Source organism: Salarias fasciatus, chromosome 16 (genome assembly GCF_902148845.1).
Source record: "Salarias fasciatus chromosome 16, fSalaFa1.1, whole genome shotgun sequence".
Classification (NCBI taxonomy): domain Eukaryota; kingdom Metazoa; phylum Chordata; class Actinopteri; order Blenniiformes; family Blenniidae; genus Salarias; species Salarias fasciatus.
This window is the reverse complement of record NC_043760.1, coordinates 673,474-696,746: the sequence shown is the minus strand read 5'-3', so window position 1 is coordinate 696,746 and position 23,273 is coordinate 673,474. Positions and strand designations below refer to the sequence as shown.

The window sequence follows — 23,273 nt, the reverse complement described above, 5'->3', positions numbered from 1 at the left end:
TTGATATGGGGCAGCCCCGCCCACCGCGTAGAATTACTGCGCAAATTGAGAAGGAGCTTAAATTAGCCGTTAGCTGCTAACCCTAACTTTGAGCTTTAATAACTCCTAAACGATTAGGGTTAGGAGGATGGGATTTGGATGCATGACTCCCGGGAGGGTCCCTGATGGGTGTGTAAAAGGATATCCCTCCAGCGCGTGCACAAGCCGCGTGGTTGTTGCATTTAGCATTAGCCGCCGCTAACGACTTTGGAGTTGAATAACTCTGGAAGGGGAGGGGCTAGGAGGGTGTGGCTTTAACAGCTGACCCCCAGGGGGGTCCCTGACCTGTATGTAGGACCTCATCCCTCTGCTGCCCTCCTAGCCCCGCCCAATGACCTTTTACCTCAGGAGCGCGTTTAATTGAATAACTCAGGAAGGGGAGGGGCTAGGAGGGTGTGGCTTGAACAGTTGACTTCCAGTGGGGTCCCCGACAGTTGTGTGCGATGGCATCCCGATCGGACCTTTGGATCTCCTTCAAATCATGTTTTTTCACTTTTTTCAGCGAAATCTCATTTCAGAGAGGATTGGGAGGCTGATGGCATAGTAACCCTAGAGGATCTGTAGTCTGTCATAGGGGGTGAAAATTAACGCTTTGCCCGATTGGCACGAAACTCGGGGAGGTTCATCGGGGGTGCTGGGAGAGCCGCTGTGTGGATTTTCAGCCCTCTGGGACCAACTTGACCCTAGGGGTCAAAGGTCATCGAGCCCTAGTTCGCAAACGATTAGGGTTAGGGTTATGCAAATTTGATATGCGTCTCCCCGGGGGGTCCCTGACAGGTCTGTTGAGGTTTCATATCTCTAACCCTAGCGTAAAAATTTGACCTCACGAATCAGCGCATAGTCTATATGGATGGATTGGGAGGCTGATGAGGAGCATTTTCAGCCCTCTGGGAACCTCGTAACCCTAGCGGTCAACGGTAATCTAACCCTAATTCCATCAACATTAGGGTTAGGGTTATGGGAGTTGGATATGTGTTGATACGCGATGAGCCTTGGGTGTCCTGAGGGTCGGATCGGTCAATTTCCACCGTGAAATTTCGGACCTCTCGGGGACCGGCAACAACCCCATACACGTATTTCTTGGGCTGCTGACTGTCTGTTTTGGGTGTTTTTGGGCTCATCCTAGCATGTGGAGCTAACATGGCTAAGGATTCCAGATTCGGTCAACCAATGACCGCTTCTGGAATCAGCGATAACTCAGCTCAGGAAGGAGCTACAGTGGTAAGATTGGTGTCAAATTAAAGCTTAGGACCTCAGCAATGCAATGGTGGTGGTTTCAAGTGTCTAAATGCAACTTTTTAAAAAACGATGTCACATTCTGGAAGGCAATTCCAGATTTCGTCAACCAATGACCAAATCTGGAATCAGCTATAACTTTGCCCGGGAAGGAGCTAGAGGGCTGGGATTGACTTCAGATGATAGCTGAGAGCCTCAGCAGTGCAATGGTGGTGGTTTCAAGTGTTTAACTCCACATTTAAGGGTCAAGGACTTATTCTGGAAGGGGATTCCAGATTTGGTCAACCAATGACCGCTTCTGGAATCTGCTCTAACTCGGCCCAGGAAAGAGCTGGAGGGCTGGGAGTGACATCAGATGACAGCTGGGGGGTCCCTGACAGGTGTGTTGTGATGTCATCTCTCTACCCCCTGGATAAAAATTTGACTTCATGAATCAGCCCATAGTCTATGTGGTTGGATCGGTGGGGATGAGCCTTGGGTGTCCTGAGGGTCAGTTGGGTCAATTTCCACCATGAAATTTGGGACCCCTCGGGGACTGGCAACGACCCCGCACACGTGTCTCTCGGGGCGGTGACTGTCTGTTTTGGGTGTTTTGGGGCTGATCCAAACACTTTGAGCTTCAAAGACGCAATCTGGAAGTGGATTCCAGATTCCAGATTGGGATTCCAGATTCCAGATTCCAGATTCCAGATTCCAGATTCGGTCAAGCAATGATAACTCCGCCCAGGCAGGAGCTAGAGGACTGGGCTGGACTTCAGATGATAGCTGAGGGCCTCAGCAGTGCAATGGTGGTGGTTTCACGTGTCTACCTGCAATCTTAAGGGTCAAAAACGCAATCTGGAAGGGGATTCCAGATTCGGTCAAGCAATGATAACTCCTCTCAGGAAGGAGCTAGAGGGCTGAGATTGGCATCAAATGAAAGCTTAGGGCCTCAGCAGTGCAATGGTTGTAGTTTCAAGTGTCTACCTGCACTTTTTAAAAATCGATGTCACATTCTGGAAGGGGATTCCAGATTTGGTCAACCAATGACCGAATCTGGAATCTGCTCTAACTCTGCCCAGGAAGTAGCTAGAGGACTGGGATTGGCTTCTACTGACAGCTGGGGAGGTCCCTGACAGGTGTGGTGGGGTGTCATCTCTCTACCCCCTGGATAAAAATTTGACCTCATGAATCAGCCCATAGTCTATGTGGTTGGATCGGTGGGGATGAGCCTTGGGTGTCCTGAGGGTCAGTCGGGTCAATTTCCACCATGAAATTTGGGACCCCTCGGGGACTGGCAACGACCCCGCACACGTGTCTCTCGGGGCGGTGACTGTCTGTTTTGGGTGTTTTTGGGCTGATCCAAACACTTTGAGCTTCAAAGACCCAATCTGGAAGTGGATTCCAGATTCCAGATTGGGATTCCAGATTCCAGATTCCAGATTCCAGATTCCAGGTTGGGATTCCAGATTCCAGATTCCAGATTCCAGGTTGGGATTCCAGATTCCAGATTCCAGATTCCAGGTTGGGATTCCAGATTCCAGATTCCAGATTCCAGATTGGAATGGGATTCCAGATGCGGTCAAGCAATGATAACTCCGCCCAGGAAGTAGCTAAAGGACTGGGATTGGCTTCCACTGACAGCTGGGGAGGTCCCTGACAGGTGTGGTGGGGTGTCATCTCTCCAGGACCTCTAGAAATGTTTGACTTCACCAACCGGCCCCCGCTCTCTAGCGTTGATCCGGGCTGATGAGCTTTATTTGTCCTGACGGTCGGTCGGGTCAATTTCCACCGTGAAATTTTGGACCCCTCGGGGACCGGCGGGCCCCCCACCCACGCGTTTGTGGGGGTGTGACTGTCTGTTTTGTGTGTTTTGGGGCTCGTCCCAACATTTTTGGCATTTCGGGTGAAAATCCCATATGGCCGGGTTCTCTGATTTATTTAGAGTCATTTTGGTGAAAAACATGGGTTAGCCACTTGAAAACTGAATTTTAAAATGGTTTTCTAACTTTTGATGGCTCTCTAGCGCTCAAAACATAGTGGTCAAAATCCGGAATTGAGATTCCGGAATTGAAAAAACCGGAAACGGAATTTGCAGTTCTGGATTCCAGATTCCAGATTCCAGATTCCAGAATTGCAAATTCCGGATCCGGATTCTTCCGTTCTGGAATTCCAGATTCCTATCAAATCGACGGTGTCCCCTAACCAGGGCCAGGACCAGGGCCAGGACCAGGGCCAGGGCCAGGACCAGGACCAGGACCAGGGCCAGGACCAGGACCAGAGCCAGAGCCAGGACCAGGACCAGGACCAGGGCCAGGACCAGGAGCATGTGCCAAGACTGAGCAGCTCGGGGTGACGCCAATCTCAGACAAAACCCAAAATATTGTGGTCAAACAAAATCTTGATGCGCTGCAACTGCGGCCAATCGACGACGGAAGAAGACGAGATCGGAGTGGGATCTGTGACAAGGTCGCAAGCAAGGCGAAGAGAACACGGCCCGCTGCCAGGTGTCGGAGGCCAACATGGCAGGCAGAGACGGGAACTCCGCCGAGTCATCTGTGTGGATCCGAACCATAATAAGAGAAGAAACTGATAAACTCCAGCCGCAACTTGATGCCGTTAAAAATGAGGTGACTGCGAGTTCTAATAAAGTCGCCGCTATGGAGGAATCACTGAACCGCAGGAAGCCAGAGTGACGACGCCGGAGCCTGCCAACCAAAGTTTGCGTGAGGAGAACACAGACCTGAAGGAGGAAGTCGAACGTACGGAGAATCACAGCTGGAAATAGAACATCTGCATTCTGGGCTTGACTCCAGATGTTGAGAAGGGAAATCCGACAAGCGATGCGTCCGCTCTGCTGAAGGATCTGTTCGGGGATCAACTCCAGCGCACACCTGAAGTGGAAAATGCGCACGGCGTTGGACCCGTGGCCCAGTCTGGACAGCGAGCAATGATCGTAAGGAGGCACAGACCGCAAACCAGGGAGGAGATTTTGCGAGTTGCAAAGAGAGAAAAGCCGTCGGAGGTTCGTGGAATGAAGCTGCGCATCTTTCCTGACTTCGCTGCGGAGACGGCGAGGGCCAGGGCGCCATTCCGTGACGCGAGGAACCAACGGTGGAGCGCAGGGCTGAAGCCTGGGGTCAGACACCCTCCACTCGGATTGTGACTTTTAAAGAAGAGATCATGAAGTTTACGGACCGTCTCACCGCAGAGACGTTCTGCAAGACTGTGGTTGAACCGGAAATGTGAAACCAAGGTGATGAGGGCTGACGACAGAACACAGGTCTTGACGTTGTGCATGCGGCTGTGACTCAGACATTTATTTAGGACTGCTCCATTATTTCTGCGTACACAGCCGAAGTGCTTTTGAATCTGGGTTTAAACGATGTCAGACAGTCATCTCAGAAGATCCTGACCGTCTTGAAGGATGGAATAAAAACCACATCGGTAAAGAGTCAAAGTAAGTCTGGGTTGGTTACACATCCTGTTTAGTTGTCACTTACAAATGTTGGCAAAAGGGGTGTGCAGATGTGTGTATGTGTATCAATGTGTGTCTTTGCTGTTTGTTTTGTTTATTTGATAGCTCTTCAGTGAATAACTGTTGGATGAAAGGTTTGAGTAAAATATGTAATGTGATGATAAAGTACTTTCACAGAAAGGTTTGAAAATGGTTCATTCTGATATCTGTAGGCTACGGAACACGATTCAAGATGTTACTGTGCTTCCTGGAAACAAGAACCTGCACATTTTGGCAACACATTGGATGCAACTATAGACAACTCCATCCATCCATCCATCCATCCATCCATCCATCCATCCATTTTCTACCGCTTATCCGGGGCCGGGTCGCGGGGGCAGCAGTCTCAGCAGGGACAACTCCATGTTGCATGTAAACGGATACCTTATGTACAGATGTGGCAGAAATATAAATGGCTTTTTATGTACAGGATCAAATGCCAGTTCGAAGCAGACGTGACCTGGGGTGCATGGTGTCGAAGCGCTGTGGTTGGAAGTGCAGTCGCCACACATTAAAGGGGAACGGTCGTTTTTACAATCTGGACCTTATTTCACATTCGTCACAACAACATTTACTCACCCGTTTGACTTTCGTGTGATTTGCAGTTGGTTCGGAGATAATCAGATCCTCCCGTATCCATATAACGGCAGCGGGCGGGGCGCCGACATGCAGCCGTTACAGACGCTCTTTTCTCTTATGTTTGTTGAGGTGTGGTAGATACATCTAAATTTAGTAAGTCAACATCAATTAATGCTATTGGGAAGTCTGTAAACCGGCGAGATTGAGATACTCTCCGGGAGCTCTGAAGCGATGATGTCATCACCCTGCACCGTGGCGCACATTCATTCTGTTTGTTTACATGGAAGTTTCTACCAAATAACTCGGACCTGATCACTTCTCAATTCATAAAAGTTTATCAGGACCTACTAAAAGGTCATTCAAGTGCCTGTAAACAATTGTGGAGATGGGATAGTGGTGATGACAACATAGTCCCCGCCGAGGGGAGTCACAGATCAGAGGATACAGGTCATAGCGTCTCTGCTCTGCAGTCAGACCACGGCATCTCCATTGGCTTTTTTAGGCAGTCAGAGTTTATTTTCAGCTGGTTGTAACTTTGGCACAATGGGTCGAGTGTGAATATATCCTGGTTGTGAAAGTACAATGACCAGCTGGACGTCACTGAGCTCACAGGCTCCCACTGCGTGACCGGGATTTATTGAAGCTATGGCTAATAGCGCTCAACACGGACGCCAGCATCAAAGTTCAAACTTTGAACTGCAAATATATGTGTGTATAGACTACTTACTCATTCGAAAGTTGCCCATTTGGTCCAGCAGGCTTTGGCTGTGCCCTCCAATTCGTTTTCGGTACACGGAAAAAAGTTTCTATCCTCCAGAGTTGAGAGACAAAGATCGCTGGAAGAATCACCCAGTCGTTCAACTCCTGGGCGTAGATCCCACTGGACACAACATAGGCATTCCTCCTCGATGGGCACACTGGCACAGTGACCGCATTCACACCACCAGGTGCTGTCTGTTCGTGGACGCGCTGATGCGTTGCTTTCTCTTGCCCGCTGTTCTTCTGCCTGTCGCTGTAATCTCCTTTCCAAAATCTCCTCTTCAGTGCACTCGGGTTCGAATCGATATGGACGTCCATCATATTCGAAATTATCTTTAATTTCAAAGTCTGAATCTTCCGAATCTCCCATATCACTCCGCTAACAGATTAGCCTAGCAACTTCCATGTAAACAAACAGAATGAATGTGGCGCAGGGTGATGACATCATCGCTTCAGAGTTCCCGGAGAGATGCTCAATCTCGCCGGTTTACAGACTTCCCAATAGCGCTAAGTGATGCTGACTTAATAAATGTACATGTATCTACCACCCCACAACAAACATAAGAGAAAAGAGCGTCTGTAACGGCTGCATGTCGGCGCCCCGCCCGCTGCCGTTATATGGATACGGGAGGATCTGATTATCTCCGAACCAACTGCAAATCACACGAAAGTCAAACGGGTGAGTAAATGCTGTTGTGACGAATGTGAAATAAGGTCCAGATTGTAAAAACGACCGTTCCCCTTTAAGCCCATCCTGATTGGTTGTTGCTGGAGGCCACCCAGTGCAGCTACAGTCAGTTCAGATGGGATCTGTGGCATGTTGGACAAATGATATACTACTACAATTCTACAATTCTACAGTTTCATTCAGCAGACGCTTTTGTCCAAAGCGACGTCCAACACAAGCAAGAATACAGACATAAGAAAGAAAGAAACCATCAGTAAATGCTTCAATAGCTTCAAGTGTGATTGGTCAAGGGAGCTGCCATCAAGCTGCAGAAGAGGAGCCACTACCCCCCCTTTTTGTGTGTGTGTGTGTGTGTGTGTGTGTGTGTGTGTGTGTGTGTGTTAACTTAGTCAGTGGTACGTAAGTTCTGGGTTTTAGAACACCTGACCTATTCTTCCCTGAACATGGGGTCGGATTAAGACCCTCGGTGTTCTCTGAACAGTTGAGTCTTCAATTGTCTCTTGAAAGTAGAAAGAGACTCGGCGGAACGCAGAGTTAGGAAGTTCGTTCCACCATTTGGGAACAACAGAGGAGAAGAGTCTGGCTGGAGGTTCAGAGCCGAGCTGGACTGGAAGCTCCAGACGTCTCTCACATGCAGAGCGAAGAGGGCGTGAAGGAGAGCAGACCTGGATCAGGGAGTCCAGGTCGACCTGGATCAGGGAGTCCAGGTCGGCCGGAGCCGTTCTTGTAAGCGTTTTGTAAGCCAGGAGGAGAGATTTGAATTTGATCCTGGCTGCAACTGGAAGCCAATGAAGGGAGATGAACAGAGGAGGACCTGAACTCTGTGGGCTGGTTGAAGACCAGACCTGCTGCATTCTGGGTCCTCTGTAGAGGTTTGACTGGACCTGCAGGGAGACCCGCCAGAAGAGAGTTGCAGTAGTCAATGCGTGACACCACGAGAGCCTGAACCAGGAGCTGAGGGCCTGTTGGGTCAGGAAGGGTCTGATCTTCCTGGTGTTGTAGAGGGCATAACGACAAGACCGCATAACGACCAAGATATAAATACTGAGATCTATTTTTTAGGTGACCTAAATATTGATTGGAGCTTGAACAACTGCTCTTTAACAATAAGTTGCGGGCTACGACAGATACTTGCAATTTGTCACAAGTAGTTTCAAAACCAACAAGAGTCACCTATAGTCTGATGGGAGCCAAACCGCGACATGTATGGATTTGCTTTTCACTCATGCAGTAGATTCATGTTCAGAGGCAGTTTCAGCTGGTGTTGGTTTCAGTGATCATGATTTCATTACAATCAACAGAAAAACTAAAGTACCAAAATCTGGACACAAGATAATTATTAAACACATTTTTAAACAGTTTAGTGAAGCTAGTTTTTGTGCCGACATCAGAAATGTTGACTGGTCTCAAGTGTTCCTGGAAGATGATCCTGATGCAGCTTTGGAGGTTTTCACAAATGTTAAAATGCCAGTATTGATGAACACACCCCATGAAGGCGAACGACGGCGAGAAGCATTGCATCCCCATGGTTAGATTTAGAACTCAAAGAATATATTAAACAAAGAGAGAAAGTAAAGACAGAGGCGATCTCATCAGGTCACAATGCATTATGGGAAAGGTACAGACAATTAAGGAATTGTGTTGCCAAGTTAAATAGAAGAAAGAAGAGGGATTATTATGAAACTAAATATAAGGAGGCAAAAGCAGACAGGAGTGAAACATGGAATACTCTAAATGAATTAACTGGAAGAAAATGTAAATCTACACCAACATACCTGGAAGTAGGGGATTCATTCTTGACTAAACCTTCTGATATAGCTGATCATTTAATGGATTATTTTAAAAATAAAATCCAGAATTTAAGGAAAAACCTGATTTCAAAGAGTCAAGGTGATTTATCATGTAGAACAATTAAAAATAACATTATGAATGGGAAATCATGTACACTTGCTTTTGATAAAGTAACTGTAACTACAGTGGAAAATGTGTTGCAAGTAATGACAGTAAAACCTCCAGGGACTGATGAACTTGATGTACAGCAGGGCATGAAATTCCTCAACATTCTAACAGGCCCTCCAAATTTTTTCAGCAGGTCCTAAGAAAATCTTAACAGGTTCTCACAAGTTTTAACAGGTCCTTCATTTTCAATTTTGTAAAATGCTGATCAAAAACAGGATCCAGCAGTAATTTTTCAATTAAACTGTTGTATTTTGTTGTGCTTGTTTAGTTGTGTTTCTGTCTATCTGCTGCTCTGTGTCTGGGATGGGAGATCTTCTCATGCTGTATGGACCACCCTCAGTTGCAAATTCATAAAATGATTTTTATTTATTTTGCTGCAGGTATGCATGTTGCTAATTGCTGGTTGAAGCATCCCAGCTTTGACTAGTTCCTTTGGTGGTGGTGGAACATTCACCCTGGAATCCAAACCAGCACAGACCACATTTCTTATCATGTCGTTGCTCCCAGTTGAAACTAAATATTTTAGCTGAGATCCTGCTGATGGCTGTGAATGTTGGTGTAGATTCTGGTTCTGTTCAGGTCTTAATCTGACCAGGTTTTGTCTGTGTATGTATCAGACCCTGGAGGACCAGTAGACCCTGGAGGACCAGTAGACCCTGGAGGACCAGTAGACCCTGGAGGACCAGTAGACCCTGGAGGACCTCTCTCCCTGATGTTCATTGACGTCGTTCTGTTTTTGCGGCCATGCCTGCAGCTGTGACTTCCTCATTCAGGGCTGGAGAACTGTAGTATCGCAGTAAATCATTAACTGTTTGGCAGATTTGCATATTTACAGTTACTACTGTTCACACCCACTGCTGTCATCGTGTTCTGAAGTCTTTGTTGTTTGGAGTTCACAGCAGCGCCGGAATCAAGCAGTACCTCCTTCAATCCAGCAGAGGGCGCATTGTGGTTGTTAGATGCATGGTGCAGCGTGAAGCACAGAGAAGAAGAATGCAAAAATGGAATCCCAGAGTAACGAGGCGTGTTGGTTATGATCGATTCATTAAAAGAGAAGCGACGCAATGTCATGATTAAAGAAAGCCAACAGGCGGTCCGGACCTGCTCATATGGACCTAAACCGGCGGAGATTCCGTCTCAATCGGTCCCGCCGCCATTTTATAGGGAATTTCGCGCCCTGTGCAGTTATTGAAATTAGTAGTTGATGTGATTTTGACGCCTGTGTGTCACACTATTAATCTAAGTTTAGAAAGATGTAAATGGCCTGTCAAATGGAAAACAGCTGAAATCGTTACTATTCCGAAAAACACTAAAGAACCCTTTTCTGGAAAAACAGTAGGCCTGTTAGTATTTTGCCCATTTTGAGTAAAATTATGGACAAGACAGTTTATGATCAAATCATAAGTCAAGTGAATGGTTGGTGGTGGGAGGGGCCGATGGCGTCAGTCTGCCCCCCCCAGGACAGCTGTGGCTACAGCAGCAGCTCAGCTCCACCCAGTATGGAGAGAATGAAGAATGCAGTGTAAAGCGTCTTTGAGTGTCCTGAAAAGCGCTGTATAAAACCAATGCATTATTGTTATTATTATTAAATCAGTCAACATTTCTGTAAAAATGGTTTGAATTCACCGTGTCAACATGCGTATAAGAAAGGGCGCTCCAGCGACTGCCTTCGCTCAGAGGACGGATGATCGGTCAAATGATGCTGATAAAGGGAAATGAATTGGGACTGTATTGCCTGATCTGAGTGCAGCGTTTGACCGACTTGATCATGATTTAATGTTGGAAAAGCGAAGTTGTTATGGTTTTAAAAACTCTGCAATTCTATGGATTAAAAGTTGCCTTATTAACAGAGATTATAGCGTATTGTTGAATGGTAGTTATTCTGAGACGAGGCCTCTCTCATGTGGAGACAGCCAAGGCAGCTGTCTGGGACCGTTGTTATTTTCCATTTTTACAAACGATTTGCCTTTTACTCTGGAGCATGCCGCTCTTGTTCTATATGCAGACGATTCAACTATTTATGCGTCTGGTGACAATATTGTAGACTTGAATACACGACTGAATAAGGAATCAAAATCAGTAGAATATTGGATCAGTGAAAATAAGTTGGTAATTAATGCTGAGGAATCTAAATGCATGGTCACAGGCTCATCATATTGTTTAAAAGACTCTCCTGTTTTGCGTTTGTCTGTAGGAAGCTCCGTCCTGGAACAAGTCGCTGAGGCCGAGCTGCTGGAGTGACGGTGGACGGCCGGCTGGCCTGGGATCAGCAAATACAACTGATACTGAATAAAATGGGCAGAAGTTTGGCAGCAGTTCCAAACTGTAGAAAATGTGTACCACACCGAATAAGAAAGATTTTGGTTGAATCAATAGTTTTGTGTCATTTAGATTATTGTTCCGTTATTTGGTCAGCCACTACTGAAATAAGAATAAACTTCAAGTTGCACAAAACGAAGCAGCTCGGCTCGTCCTGAACTGTTCTTTTAGGACAAGCATTGAGGACACGCAGAACCAGCTGGCAGGGCTGAGAGTAAATAGTAGAATAAATTATTCTCTCACGAAATTTATTAGAAATATTATAATTACAAGAACACCAGAAATACTCCATAATAAGCTGACCTTGTTCAGTGATGTGCTTCAGCATTCCACCATCCAACAGTTTTCTGGTCGCTGTCTGTGGATCCAGCCACATTCAGAGATGGTGGATATGGAGCAGCGGCGGCCTGGAACCGTCCGCCGCGGTCCGAGTCCTCAGAGGCACACCGCTCACGTTTGTAAACAAATGAGACCATTTTTATTCACTCAGGAATGACATATGGAGCTAATTATTTCATATGGTATAATGTCAGCTATTTCGCCTGTTCTGATATTGTTTTTGTTTTTGTTAATGTCGTCTTTGTTGAAAGTGTGTTATAGTGTTGTCGGTATGACTGTTGTTTGTACATCCTGTTGTTATGATGCTAAGTGTTGGTGCAGAAATATCTCTGAAGAAGTTTAGATCCCAGGAAGAATAGCAACTGTTTTAAAACCTGTTACACTCCAACCGGCCTGCCCTCCTAGCCCCGCCCTCCAGACGGGTAGCCCCGCCCTCCAGACGGCCTCGCCATGCTCAGGGCTTCATGGGGAAACCGTCTGGTACCACGCCGATTGAATCTGACTTCTGCCCGGCAAACTTCTGCCGGGCCAATCGCAGCCCACGAGAGGCGGGAGTTAGCGATGCGCCCCCCCCCTCCCAACACAGCGAGGCTTCACCACGGCTCTGTCTGAAGCTTTGAACGAACTGAATTTGGCTCTGAAACCACAGCAGGAATCTGCTCTGAAGGCTTTTCTTTAACCCCAAATTCCACCGGACGCCAAAGCGCCACGCCGCGTCCCAGAAGCGCCGGTGTTACGACGGATCACCAGAACGGAGGCGCGCGCCACGGCGCTGGTGATTCGCTTCAGGTCGCCGCTTCTAAACGGCTGCGCTCCCGGTGTGCGTTAACTTCAGGAACAAGACGCCGGCGTGACGCGGCGCTTAAGCGTCCGGTGGAATTTGGGGGTAAAACGGACGTAAAACTCCACGCCATGATCTCATGTTTTGGACTACAATACTACTACAACGGCGCGCTGCGTACGCCGCGTTGTCGTCGTTGCGTCACAGCCTCGTTTCCTGGATTGGTTCTCTCCACTCAACAGTCCCGCCTCTCGTCAGCCTGTCTGAAATGAAGCCCCATGGCGCCGTGCCAGACTGACTCTGTAACACATGAGGTCAGTCTGGCATGCCAGGCTGTGGCCGCGGCCCGGTAACATCTCCAGCTGCATTTACCTAATGTGGAGACGCAGTTCGCAGATTCCACGGACACACTATGTGTCGTTAGAAAGCTTAAATTCTCATGAATCCATCGGTTTAAACACTTTCAGATGTGATGAACACAGCGGCTAATATAAACACATTTGTCCAACCAACAGCAAATAAAGCAAAAAGCGCAACTTATGCTTGGAGGCTCATAACTGATCACAGATGAAAACATTCCAGCAAAACTGCCACAGTACAAACGTATGCATCCAGACAAAGCTACAAAGTAAAGCCTTTTGTCCAAAACATGTCTTGAAATAATAATAATAATTATGATCCAGAATTAGACGCGGCGCGTCTGTCCGCGTGCGCGTCCTATAATAATCCATATTTTTATCAGAAATAAATTGAGTCGCGCTGACCTATCCAATATGGCGACTGATCGGTTTCCGTTGCTTATTCATCACATTTCAACCAATCAAGTGACTCATCGCTGCCTCCGATGGCTAACCAGCCAACCGCTGCCGAGACTGATGGACCCACGTCATCGTACGTCATTGCTCGTCATCGATGAATTCTGAGCCAATCACGTCGGAAGAAACGTTTGACTGACAGGGCTGGTAGCCAATGAGCTTGCTGGATGGCTGGCTGGCCCGCTGGCGGGGTTTTGTGACTGCTGAGAGTCTGAGAGGGCTGAAAACTGCAGACTGTCTCTGTTCCTCTAAATCTATGTCCCCAATTCCACACTGAAGCCTATCTGGAGTGATTTTTTGAGTACTTTATGAGTTTTTGGAGTGAAAATAATGTAAAAATGGGCCAAAAACCAACATATACCATTGCACAGAGGGCATTCAGAGGGTATACAGAGGATGTCCAAAATTGACCCCGCCGGGGCATAGCAGTACAAATACATGTGTGAAACACTCATTTCTTGTAGTACTGCTCTGACATTTTGACCTGAACTATGTAAGACCCCAGGCTTTAGCAAAATTGTGTTTTCAAGCTCGCACAGTGCTTCCAGACTTATTTCCAGGTGTTTTATGAGGGAAAAAATTCAGGCGAGAATGAAATTCATCCTAATTCAGTGTGCTGCAACATAAATAACTCTGTGCCAGTAGCACCTAGAGTCATTCTGACTGCACTGGGTGAAAATACAGGTTGTCAGCTTTCAAATGAGACCCCAACCATGCATGTACTCCAAACAGTTCAAGAACAGCATTCAGTTTACTTTGGGTACGTCTTTAGTTGAACTTTTAGGCGAAAATGGCCCCGAGCTGAAAGGGTTAACTGCAGCTAATGGGGATCTCAATAAAACCAAACAAAACAGAACAAACAAAACCAGGACCAGGACCAGGACCAGGACCAAGGCCAGGACCAGGACCAGGACCAGGACCAAGGCCAGGACAAGGACAAGGACCAGGACCAGGACCAAGGCCAGGACTAGGACCAGGACCAGGACCAGGGCCAGGGCCAGGACCAAGGCCAGGACAAGGACCAGGACCAGGACCAGGGCCAGGGCCAGGGCCAGGACAGTCCCTGGTTTGGAAAAGGGATGACTGGTTGATCCAGTTCAAGGTTTAGTCCAGTTCAGCCCAAAGAAAAGGAGGAGGAAGGCGCGCCGAGGCGCCGAGGCGCCGGAGGCGGCGGCTCGTCGCTCATCCTCTTCAGCTCTGCAGGAACAAGGCAGCGTGGGAGGCTCCAGCCGCCAGGCTTCCTGGAATCACTCGTCAACGCCGGCTCCTTAGAGGCTGTGGGACCCCGGCGAGGCCCGGGGCCCGGGGCCCGGGGCCCGGGGCCCGGGTTCTCCTCCGCTCAGGGACCAGTGGCGGGCGGAGGAAACACCACCTGTCTCCCGCAGGAAGTCAACGCTCCAGCGATGCCTGGAACTCCGAACTCCAGAGACACGGTCTTAACTCACACTGGGTCCTGGTCCTGGTCCTGGTCTTGGTCCTGGTCCTGCTCAGGTAGAGACGCTGCAGAACGTAAACCTACAAACCAGCCACCGTCTGTCTGATGAACGCACAACGACGCAGATTCCCTTCCAATTAACACACACACACCCCCCCCCCCCCCCCCCCCCCCCGCCACACACACACACACACACACACAGTCTCGTATTTCTATCCTCGTGGGGACCTTCCATTGACTCCCATTCATGTCTAGCCCCTAACCCTGACCCTTACCCTAACCCTAACCCACACCACAACAAAGCCTAACCCTAAAGAAATGTTTTTGACCTTTTACTTTTTTCAGTAACAACAACATGGTCAAGAAAACACTGTTTCTCCTACTTAGGACCGGAAAAAGGTCCCACAAGGCACGTCGTTCCACGTTTTGCTATCCTTGTGGGGACATTTGGCCCCAACAAGGATAGAAATATGAGAACACACACACACACACACACACACACACACACACACACACACACACACACACGGGGGGGGGCTCTGGATCAGCCCGATATGGAACCCGGCTCTGGAAGCGTCTCTGTCCCTGAAGGAAGGAGGCGTCTGATAAACTCTGAGCTGAGATCTGCTGGAGATGAACACAGCTGGTTCTGACATGACTCTCCTGCTGAGATTTCACCTGTGTGTGGGTGTGTGTGTGTGTGTGTGTGTGTGTGTGTGTGTGTGTGTGTGTGTGTGTGTGTGTTCTGCTGCCTTCAGAAAGGTGTTTTTCCTCAGAGTCCAGTAACACTCCTTCACACTGACCTTTACCAGAAACCATCTGATCACATGATCCACCTGGATCTCACCGCTAAAGCAGCTTGATTTAAATTCTGGAGATTTGTTTTGCACCAAATTGGTTTTAAATAGAAATCTTATATAAATTGGAATTAATATAGGTTTGCAAACTGCACAACTATTGACAAAAAGTGGTTCTGCAGCTTTGTCTCCCTCAGAGTCTGGTTCTGCAGGTTTTCCTGCTCAGAGTCTGATTCTGCAGGTTTTCCTGCTCAGAGTCTGGTTCTGCAGGTTTGTCCGCCTCTAGGTCTGGTTCTGCAGGTTTTCCTGCTCTGAGTCTGGTTCTGCAGGTTTTCCTGCTCTGAGTCTGGTTCTGCAGGTTTGTCCGCCTCTAGGTCTGGTTCTGCAGGTTTTCCTGCTCTGAGTCTGGTTCTGCAGAAAGTCTTTTCAGCGTCTGGTTCTGTAGGTTTGTCCGCCCCTAGGTCTGGTTCTGCAGAAAGTCTTTTCAGAGTCTGGTTCTACAGGTTTGTCCGCCTCTAGGTCTGGTTCTGCAGGTTTTCCTGCTCTGAGTCTGGTTCTGCAGGTTTGTCCGCCTCTAGGTCTGGTTCTGCAGGTTTTCCTGCTCTGAGTCTGGTTCTGCAGGTTTTCCTGCTCTGAGTCTGGTTCTGCAGGTTTGTCCGCCTCTAGGTCTGGTTCTGCAGGTTTTCCTGCTCTGAGTCTGGTTCTGCAGAAAGTCTTTTCAGCGTCTGGTTCTGTAGGTTTGTCCGCCCCTAGGTCTGGTTCTGCAGAAAGTCTTTTCAGAGTCTGGTTCTACAGGTTTGTCCGCCTCTAGGTCTGGTTCTGCAGGTTTTCCTGCTCTGAGTCTGGTTCTGCAGGTTTGTCCGCCTCTAGGTCTGGTTCTGCAGGTTTTCCTGCTCTGAGTCTGGTTCTGCAGGTTTTCCTGCTCTGAGTCTGGTTCTGCAGGTTTGTCCGCCTCTAGGTCTGGTTCTGCAGGTTTTCCTGCTCTGAGTCTGGTTCTGCAGAAAGTCTTTTCAGCGTCTGGTTCTGTAGGTTTGTCCGCCCCTAGGTCTGGTTCTGCAGAAAGTCTTTTCAGCGTCTGGTTCTACAGGTTTGTCCGCCTCTAGGTCTGGTTCTGCAGGTTTTCCTGCTCTGAGTCTGGTTCTGCAGGTTTGTCCGCCTCTGGGTCTGGTTCTGCAGGTTAGTGGCCGGGTCCTGGTTTCCATGGTTCCCCTGTCTGGCTCGTGGTGAATGGCAGGTTTTTCTCTGGCAGGGCGGTGAAGTGAGTTTAACTGATGGTTCCCGTTCCTCTGGTGAGCAGATTTCCTTTCATTTGCTCTGTTCCAGAACAACAGTGGCTGTGAAACGGTTTCTGAGTGTGTGACGAGTCTGAGCAGGTAACTCAGTGCATTTCCTTAACAAGGACTTTTTCATCCCCGGAGTTTTTGCAAAAATGAGTCTTTTCTATGGGTGCGTGATCATAACCTGCTCGGTGATCACTCATTAGCTCCATTAAATCAACAAACCTGCCCTCGACTCACTGAATCCTGCATCACGTGGCGTGGCTTGCCTCAGAACGGGGCCGATGGCAGCAGGCTGCTGTTCATCAGTCACACTGATCACTTCAGGAGGCAAAGCCAAAGAGTCCAAGCCCCAAACATGTCCTCATTTACTCAAATCCTTCCATAATCATCCCCATAATAACTGCAATCCATCAAAGTACTTGATGGAGGACCCGGACAGAACTGTGAGGCTGTGATTTGCCGGGTGGAAACGCAGACGGAGGGAGAGGTTTGAGTCTGAACAACAACTAACAGGACCGATCTGTTCATCCATTCACCACGGATCCATCCTCTGGTCGGAGCTGGACTCGTCTCTGAAGGACCGATCTGTTCATCCATTCACCACGGATCCATCCTCTGGTCGGAGCTGGACTCGTCTCTGAAGCGGCGAGGAAGCTGCCGACACCGAGTACACAGCTCTGGAGTTTTATGTTTCTCAACTGTAAAGGTTCTGCTTCTGCAAACTGTATTTTAACATTTCAGTCCAGAGTTGAACCTGAAGTCACGATGGACCCGCCTGGTAAAGCCAGGATCAACCCGCCTGGTAAAGCCAGGATCAACCCGCCTGGTAAAGCCAGGATCAACCCGCCTGGTAAAGCCAGGATCAACCCTCCTGGTAAAGTCAGGATCAACCCTCCTGGTAAAGCCAGGATCAACCCGCCTGGTAAAGCCAGGATCAACCCTCCTGGTAAAGTCAGGATCAACCCTCCTGGTAAAGTCAGGATCAACCCGCCTGGTAAAGCCAGGATCAACCCTCCTGGTAAAGCCAGGATCAACCCTCCTGGTAAAGTCAGGATCAACCCGCCTGGTAAAGCCAGGATCAACCCTCCTGGTAAAGCCAGGATCAACCCGCCTGGTAAAGCCAGGATCAACCCTCCTGGTAAAGCCAGGATCAACCCGCCTGGTAAAGCCAGGATCAACCCGCCTGGTAAAGCCAGGATCAACCCTCCTGGTAAAGTCAGGATCAACCCGCCTGGTAAAGTCAGGATCAACCCGCCTGGTAAAGCCAGGATCAACCCGCCTGGTAAAGTCAGGATCAACCCGCCTGGTAAAGCCAGGATCAACCCGCCTGGTAAAGCCAGGATCAACCCGCCTGGTAAAGCCAGGATCAACCCTCCTGGTAAAGTCAGGATCAACCCGCCTGGTAAAGCCAGGATCAACCCTCCTGGTAAAGTCAGGATCAACCCGCCTGGTAAAGTCAGGATCAACCCGCCTGGTAAAGCCAGGATCAACCCGCCTGGTAAAGTCAGGATCAACCCGCCTGGTAAAGCCAGGATCAACCCTCCTGGTAAAGTCAGGATCAACCCGCCTGGTAAAGCCAGGATCAACCCTCCTGGTAAAGTCAGGATCAACCCGCCTGGTAAAGTCAGGATCAACCCGCCTGGTAAAGCCAGGATCAACCCGCCTGGTAAAGTCAGGATCAACCCGCCTGGTAAAGCCAGGATCAACCCGCCTGGTAAAGCCAGGATCAACCCGCCTGGTAAAGCCAGGATCAACCCTCCTGGTAAAGTCAGGATCAACCCGCCTGGTAAAGCCAGGATCAACCCTCCTGGTAAAGTCAGGATCAACCCGCCTGGTAAAGCCAGGATCAACCCTCCTGGTAAAGTCAGGATCAACCCGCCTGGTAAAGTCAGGATCAACCCGCCTGGTAAAGCCAGGATCAACCCGCCTGGTAAAGTCAGGATCAACCCTCCTGGTAAAGCCAGGATCAACCCGCCTGGTAAAGCCAGGATCAACCCGCCTGGTAAAGCCAGGATCAACCCTCCTGGTAAAGTCAGGATCAACCCGCCTGGTAAAGCCAGGATCAACCCTCCTGGTAAAGCCAGGATCAACCCTCCTGGTAAAGCCAGGATCAACCCTCCTGGTAAAGTCAGGATCAACCCGCCTGGTAAAGTCAGGATCAACCCGCCTGGTAAAGCCAGGATCAACCCGCCTGGTAAAGTCAGGATCAACCCTCCTGGTAAAGCCAGGATCAACCCGCCTGGTAAAGCCAGGATCAACCCGCCTGGTAAAGCCAGGATCAACCCTCCTGGTAAAGTCAGGATCAACCCGCCTGGTAAAGCCAGGATCAACCCTCCTGGTAAAGCCAGGATCAACCCTCCTGGTAAAGCCAGGATCAACCCTCCTGGTAAAGTCAGGATCAACCCTCCTGGTAAAGTCAGGATCAACCCTCCTGGTAAAGCCAGGATCAACCCTCCTGGTAAAGCCAGGATCAACCCTCCTGGTAAAGCCAAGGCCAAAACATATTTAAAATGAGTAAAAGTGACCAAAACTAACTGATGAATGTTTTTGAAGTTACTTGGTTTTGCACATTAGAACTGGCTCTTTATTTCTGAATGACAAACAATAATGAATCTGAGACAAGATGGAGACTCTTGGTGTTTGTCAGACTCACAGGAACATCAGGTCCCATCAGTGAAGCACTGATTCATGACTGATGGTGAAGAAGAAGCTCTTCTGAAAAGAGCTGGAACAAACGTGTTTCTTCATCATGATCACATGCCTTCCATCAGTCACTGGGAAACTGAACACACACACACTTTAACAACCAGCCAGTTTCTGCCGTGTTACGGCGGCGGTGTGTAATACTACGGGGCGTCTGGTCCTCAGGAACTCTATTATGATTTCACTTGGCGCCGTCAGCCGCAGCCTCGCGGCTTCGCCGCCGCACTCGGCCCATAATGTGATATTATCGACTGCATCTCGCTCCGTGTCTGCCTGATACCGCTTCATTGTGTGAACTGAGAGCCGTATTGATCTGAACTTACCCGGCGAGTTCAGAGCGGCTCGGGGAATAAGAGACTGTTCAATTTGGCGCCGCTCTCACATTAAAACGACGGTGCCGAGCGGCGGCGGAGCCTCGCAGGCTAAACTATCGCACGGTCGACTCCAAACAGCGTGTAAATGCCAAAGGTGAAGCTCCAGGTGCTGCGAGAACAACGGCGCTGGCACTGCCGAACACAGGAAATCCATTTTCTTGGTAAATATGGGAAGCTAATTAGATAATGTGTTGAAACATTGAGGGGAACAGCGAGAGGCCCGGAGGTAAAGAAACTCCTCCTCTAATGCGAGTACGGCGACGCCCCCATCCTTCACTCTGTCATTGTGTGACTGCAGGAACACTGAACACTAAACAGATGTTTCACCTGAAACTCCTCGTTCAGCCAACCAAATTCTGCAAACTCAACTTGCAGACTTTTACAGCTGCTAACGTCTCTCTGTCAGGCTGTTCTACAGTTCTGGTCCCACGTTTACCTTCTCTTCTGAAGAACACATGTCTCCAGTTATTCCTACAAGTCTGGTTTCTCTGACAGGACGACTGGAACAGAAACTTCTTTGTCACAAAGTTCAGTTATTATGGGCGAGCAGAGACAGTGACCAAATCTGCTGGGTCACAAATATACACACAGCAGTGCTAAAGGTTGCTTCCGTGACCCTTGACCCTTTTCACTTCAGTTCGGAGCTTTTGGTTTCCATCCACAAGCTCCTGGCTGAACCTTTGACCTCTGCTCTTGGCAGAACTGCTGCAGTTCAGTTCTTTCTGTTTTCTTTCTGACAAGCTCTCGGTGGGGTTAGAGTCAGGACTTTGGGAAGACCTTTCTAAAACCTTAGTTCCAGCCTGAGTTAGCCGGTCCAGAACCGCTGGATGTGTTTGGGGTCATTGTTCTGTTGGAACGCCCAACTGCGCCCAAGACCCACCCTCCGGCCTGGTGGTTTGAGGTAAGCCCCCCTCCTCATCACCCCATCTGCTCTGTAAAGCAGCAGCTCCACGGGGAGCATGATGCTGCCACCGCCGTGCTGGACAGGAGGCGGGGTGTTCTTGAGGTTAAAGGCCTCACATTTTCTCCTCCAGACATATTGCTGGGCACTGTGGGAAAAAAGCTGGATTTTTGTTTTGTCTGACCACAGAACTTTCCTCCAGAAGGTCTTTTCTTTGTCCATGTGATCAGCAGCAACCTTCAGTCGGGCCGTCAGGCTCCGTGACATTAAGTTCTTACAGGTCTACAGGTCTATGTATACGTTTGACCAAACTGTACCAGCAACATGCAACACTCACTGGATAAAGCTGGTGCTCAGCAGTGGTGGGAAACAACGTGCGGACAGAGAACGCAGGAACAGGTCAGGTTCAAGGAGCTGAAGAAGGGAAATCCTCCTTCTATAGCTGAGCTTCTACGTTCCATATCATCTTATTCCATCAACTCTTAACTTAGACTACAACAGTCTTTGTTCCAGTTTTAAATGTTACATGGCGACAAAACACCCTGACAGTTTAAGGAATCCATATGAGAACAAACAGCACTGTTGGAGGGACGCTGGTTGGACGATGATTTGAAAGTAAAATGCAGGAACCATCATACCTGTAACGGATGATGGATGGATGCTGGGTGGATGCTGGGTGGATGCTGGATGTTGGCCTACACAGGGTAAAATTAAGCACATCATGTTTTGGAATTGCAAAACCACACACACACACACACACACACACACACACACACACACACATATATATATATATATATATATATATATATATATATATATACATATATACATATATACATATACATATATACATATATATATATATATATATATACATATATATATATATATATATATATATATATATTATGGTTGTAACAATACCTGTATTTGTACTGAACCGTTCCGGTCCGGGCCGTTCGGTTCGGTACAGGACTGTCCCCGGGTGAGTTCACAGGTCAAAGTTTTTTTCCCCCTCACGGCCGGATGGTGCGTGTGTTTACGTTCTGCCGCTAGCATGAGCAGCTACACCTGCAGCCATGACTGCTGCTGCTAGCAGCTTCCTCCAGGCTCCACATGTCGCGTGGCGCATTGGTCCCTGGGACGTAACGTCATGAACTTCTGTCCACGGACGTCCGCGCGCAGGACAGATTCTGTGACCGCGTTGCGCGTATGCGCACGTCGCGCCGGTACACGCATGCGCCAGAGCGCCACAGCAAACAAACCGTGACAGACGCGAACTTTGAAAAGTGAGTCTGTGAAGCGAACAGGCTGCAACTCCGTCTGAAGAAACTCAGAGAGAAGCTGGAGGAGGAGAGAGCAGACTCTGTCAGGAGGAGGAGGAGGTCTGTCACTGAAGAGAGGCAGTGTGGAACCATACCGGCTGTCGGGGGGCTCACTGGGGGGTGTGCGTGCCTCGGAGGGAACACGTCTGCTTTAAGTGACGCTTAAGGCATAGCGCCCCCACGCTTCAATGGTGAGGACCAGTACTGCATGCAGGTCGGCATCTTTATGAAAGTGAAATAGTGATGCTCAAATCATCCTTTAAATTGGCCGAATTCTGCATATAATCCATGATTATGATCATACTAAATCAATAATAATACATTAAAGGAAATACATGGGGGAAACAGCATTTTCCCAATATTTAGCCCCCCCCCCCCAAAAAAAAAAAAAAAAAAAAAAAAATTCAGAAATCATGTTTTCAGGGGGGTTCATGTCTCATCAAGGGGGGCTGAGACCCCCCAGCCCCCCCATAGTTCGCACCCTGAGTGAAAATATCTAATCTCTCGGGCACCGCCCCGAGATTCAGAAACAGAACAAAAAAAGGCTAAATAAACTCTGACACTAAATGATAACGTCCTGACAATGTATGAGCCTCATTTCCTATAAATGATCTGAAATAAAGGAGCAGATAAACAGTCTGGAGAGCCGGAGAAGCTTCTGGAGGATGCGTGGATCCTGGAACGTCCACAGCTGAGCCCAAATGTAGCAGGAGAGAAGAGCGTTGGCATCGTGATGAGCCGCAAAGCCGACACCGACACGGACATGGGAAGCATGGACAACAAGAACATTTAGGTTTTGCATTTTGTTCCCTACTGTATCGAAACCGAACCGAATTGTGACCTCAGAACCGAGGTACGTATCCAACCCAGATTTTTGTGTATCGTTACACCCCTAATATATATATATATATATGTGTGTGTGTGTTTGTGTGTGTGTGTGTGTGTGTGTGTGTGTGTGTGTGTGTGTGAGTGTGTGTGTGTGTGTATTAAGATCCTGGAGAAAATGCCATAAAACAAGCCGAAGGTAAAGCAGCCCTCAGTTCAAGCTGTGAAGGTGAAATCCTCTTCCCAGCAGCGTTTCTGCAGGACTCTGTGGACTCTGTGGACTCTGTGGACTCTGTGGACTCTGTGGACTCTGTGGACTCTGTGGACTCTGTGGACTCTGTGGACTCTCTCTCAGTGTGTCCACTGCTGACCTGCTGCTGCTCGGCAGCGCGGCGTGTCGGAGGTCAGGAGGTCGGCGCTCTGCTGATGGGCTATTAGAGAACAAAACGTCTGGACAAGAGGAACGGCTCCAACAAAAGGTCTTTTCCTGGCGTCTCTTTCCTGACGCCTCCACAGAGGAGGCCGTCAGGCGGCGAGAGCCGGCCGCTAATTGGAGCCGCCGGTCAGAGAGAAGCCGGGATGTGATGCGAAGGGAGAACAGGTCTAATTTAGATTTCTGA

At 48.7% G+C, this 23,273-nt stretch overlaps 1 protein-coding gene across 1 annotated transcript in view; it reads right to left on the bottom strand.

The window, feature by feature from the left end:
* Positions 1–21,450, bottom strand: part of LOC115403262 (semaphorin-5B-like) — an 83,595-nt gene extending 62,145 nt beyond the window's left edge. The window contains exons 1-2 of the mRNA XM_030112121.1: positions 21,428–21,450; positions 21,139–21,195 (exon numbers count right to left, since the gene is read on the bottom strand). The gene's annotated coding sequence lies outside the window, so the exon portion shown is untranslated. The remainder of the gene's footprint in view (positions 1–21,138; positions 21,196–21,427) is intronic.
* Positions 21,451–23,273: the final 1,823 nt, after the last annotated feature.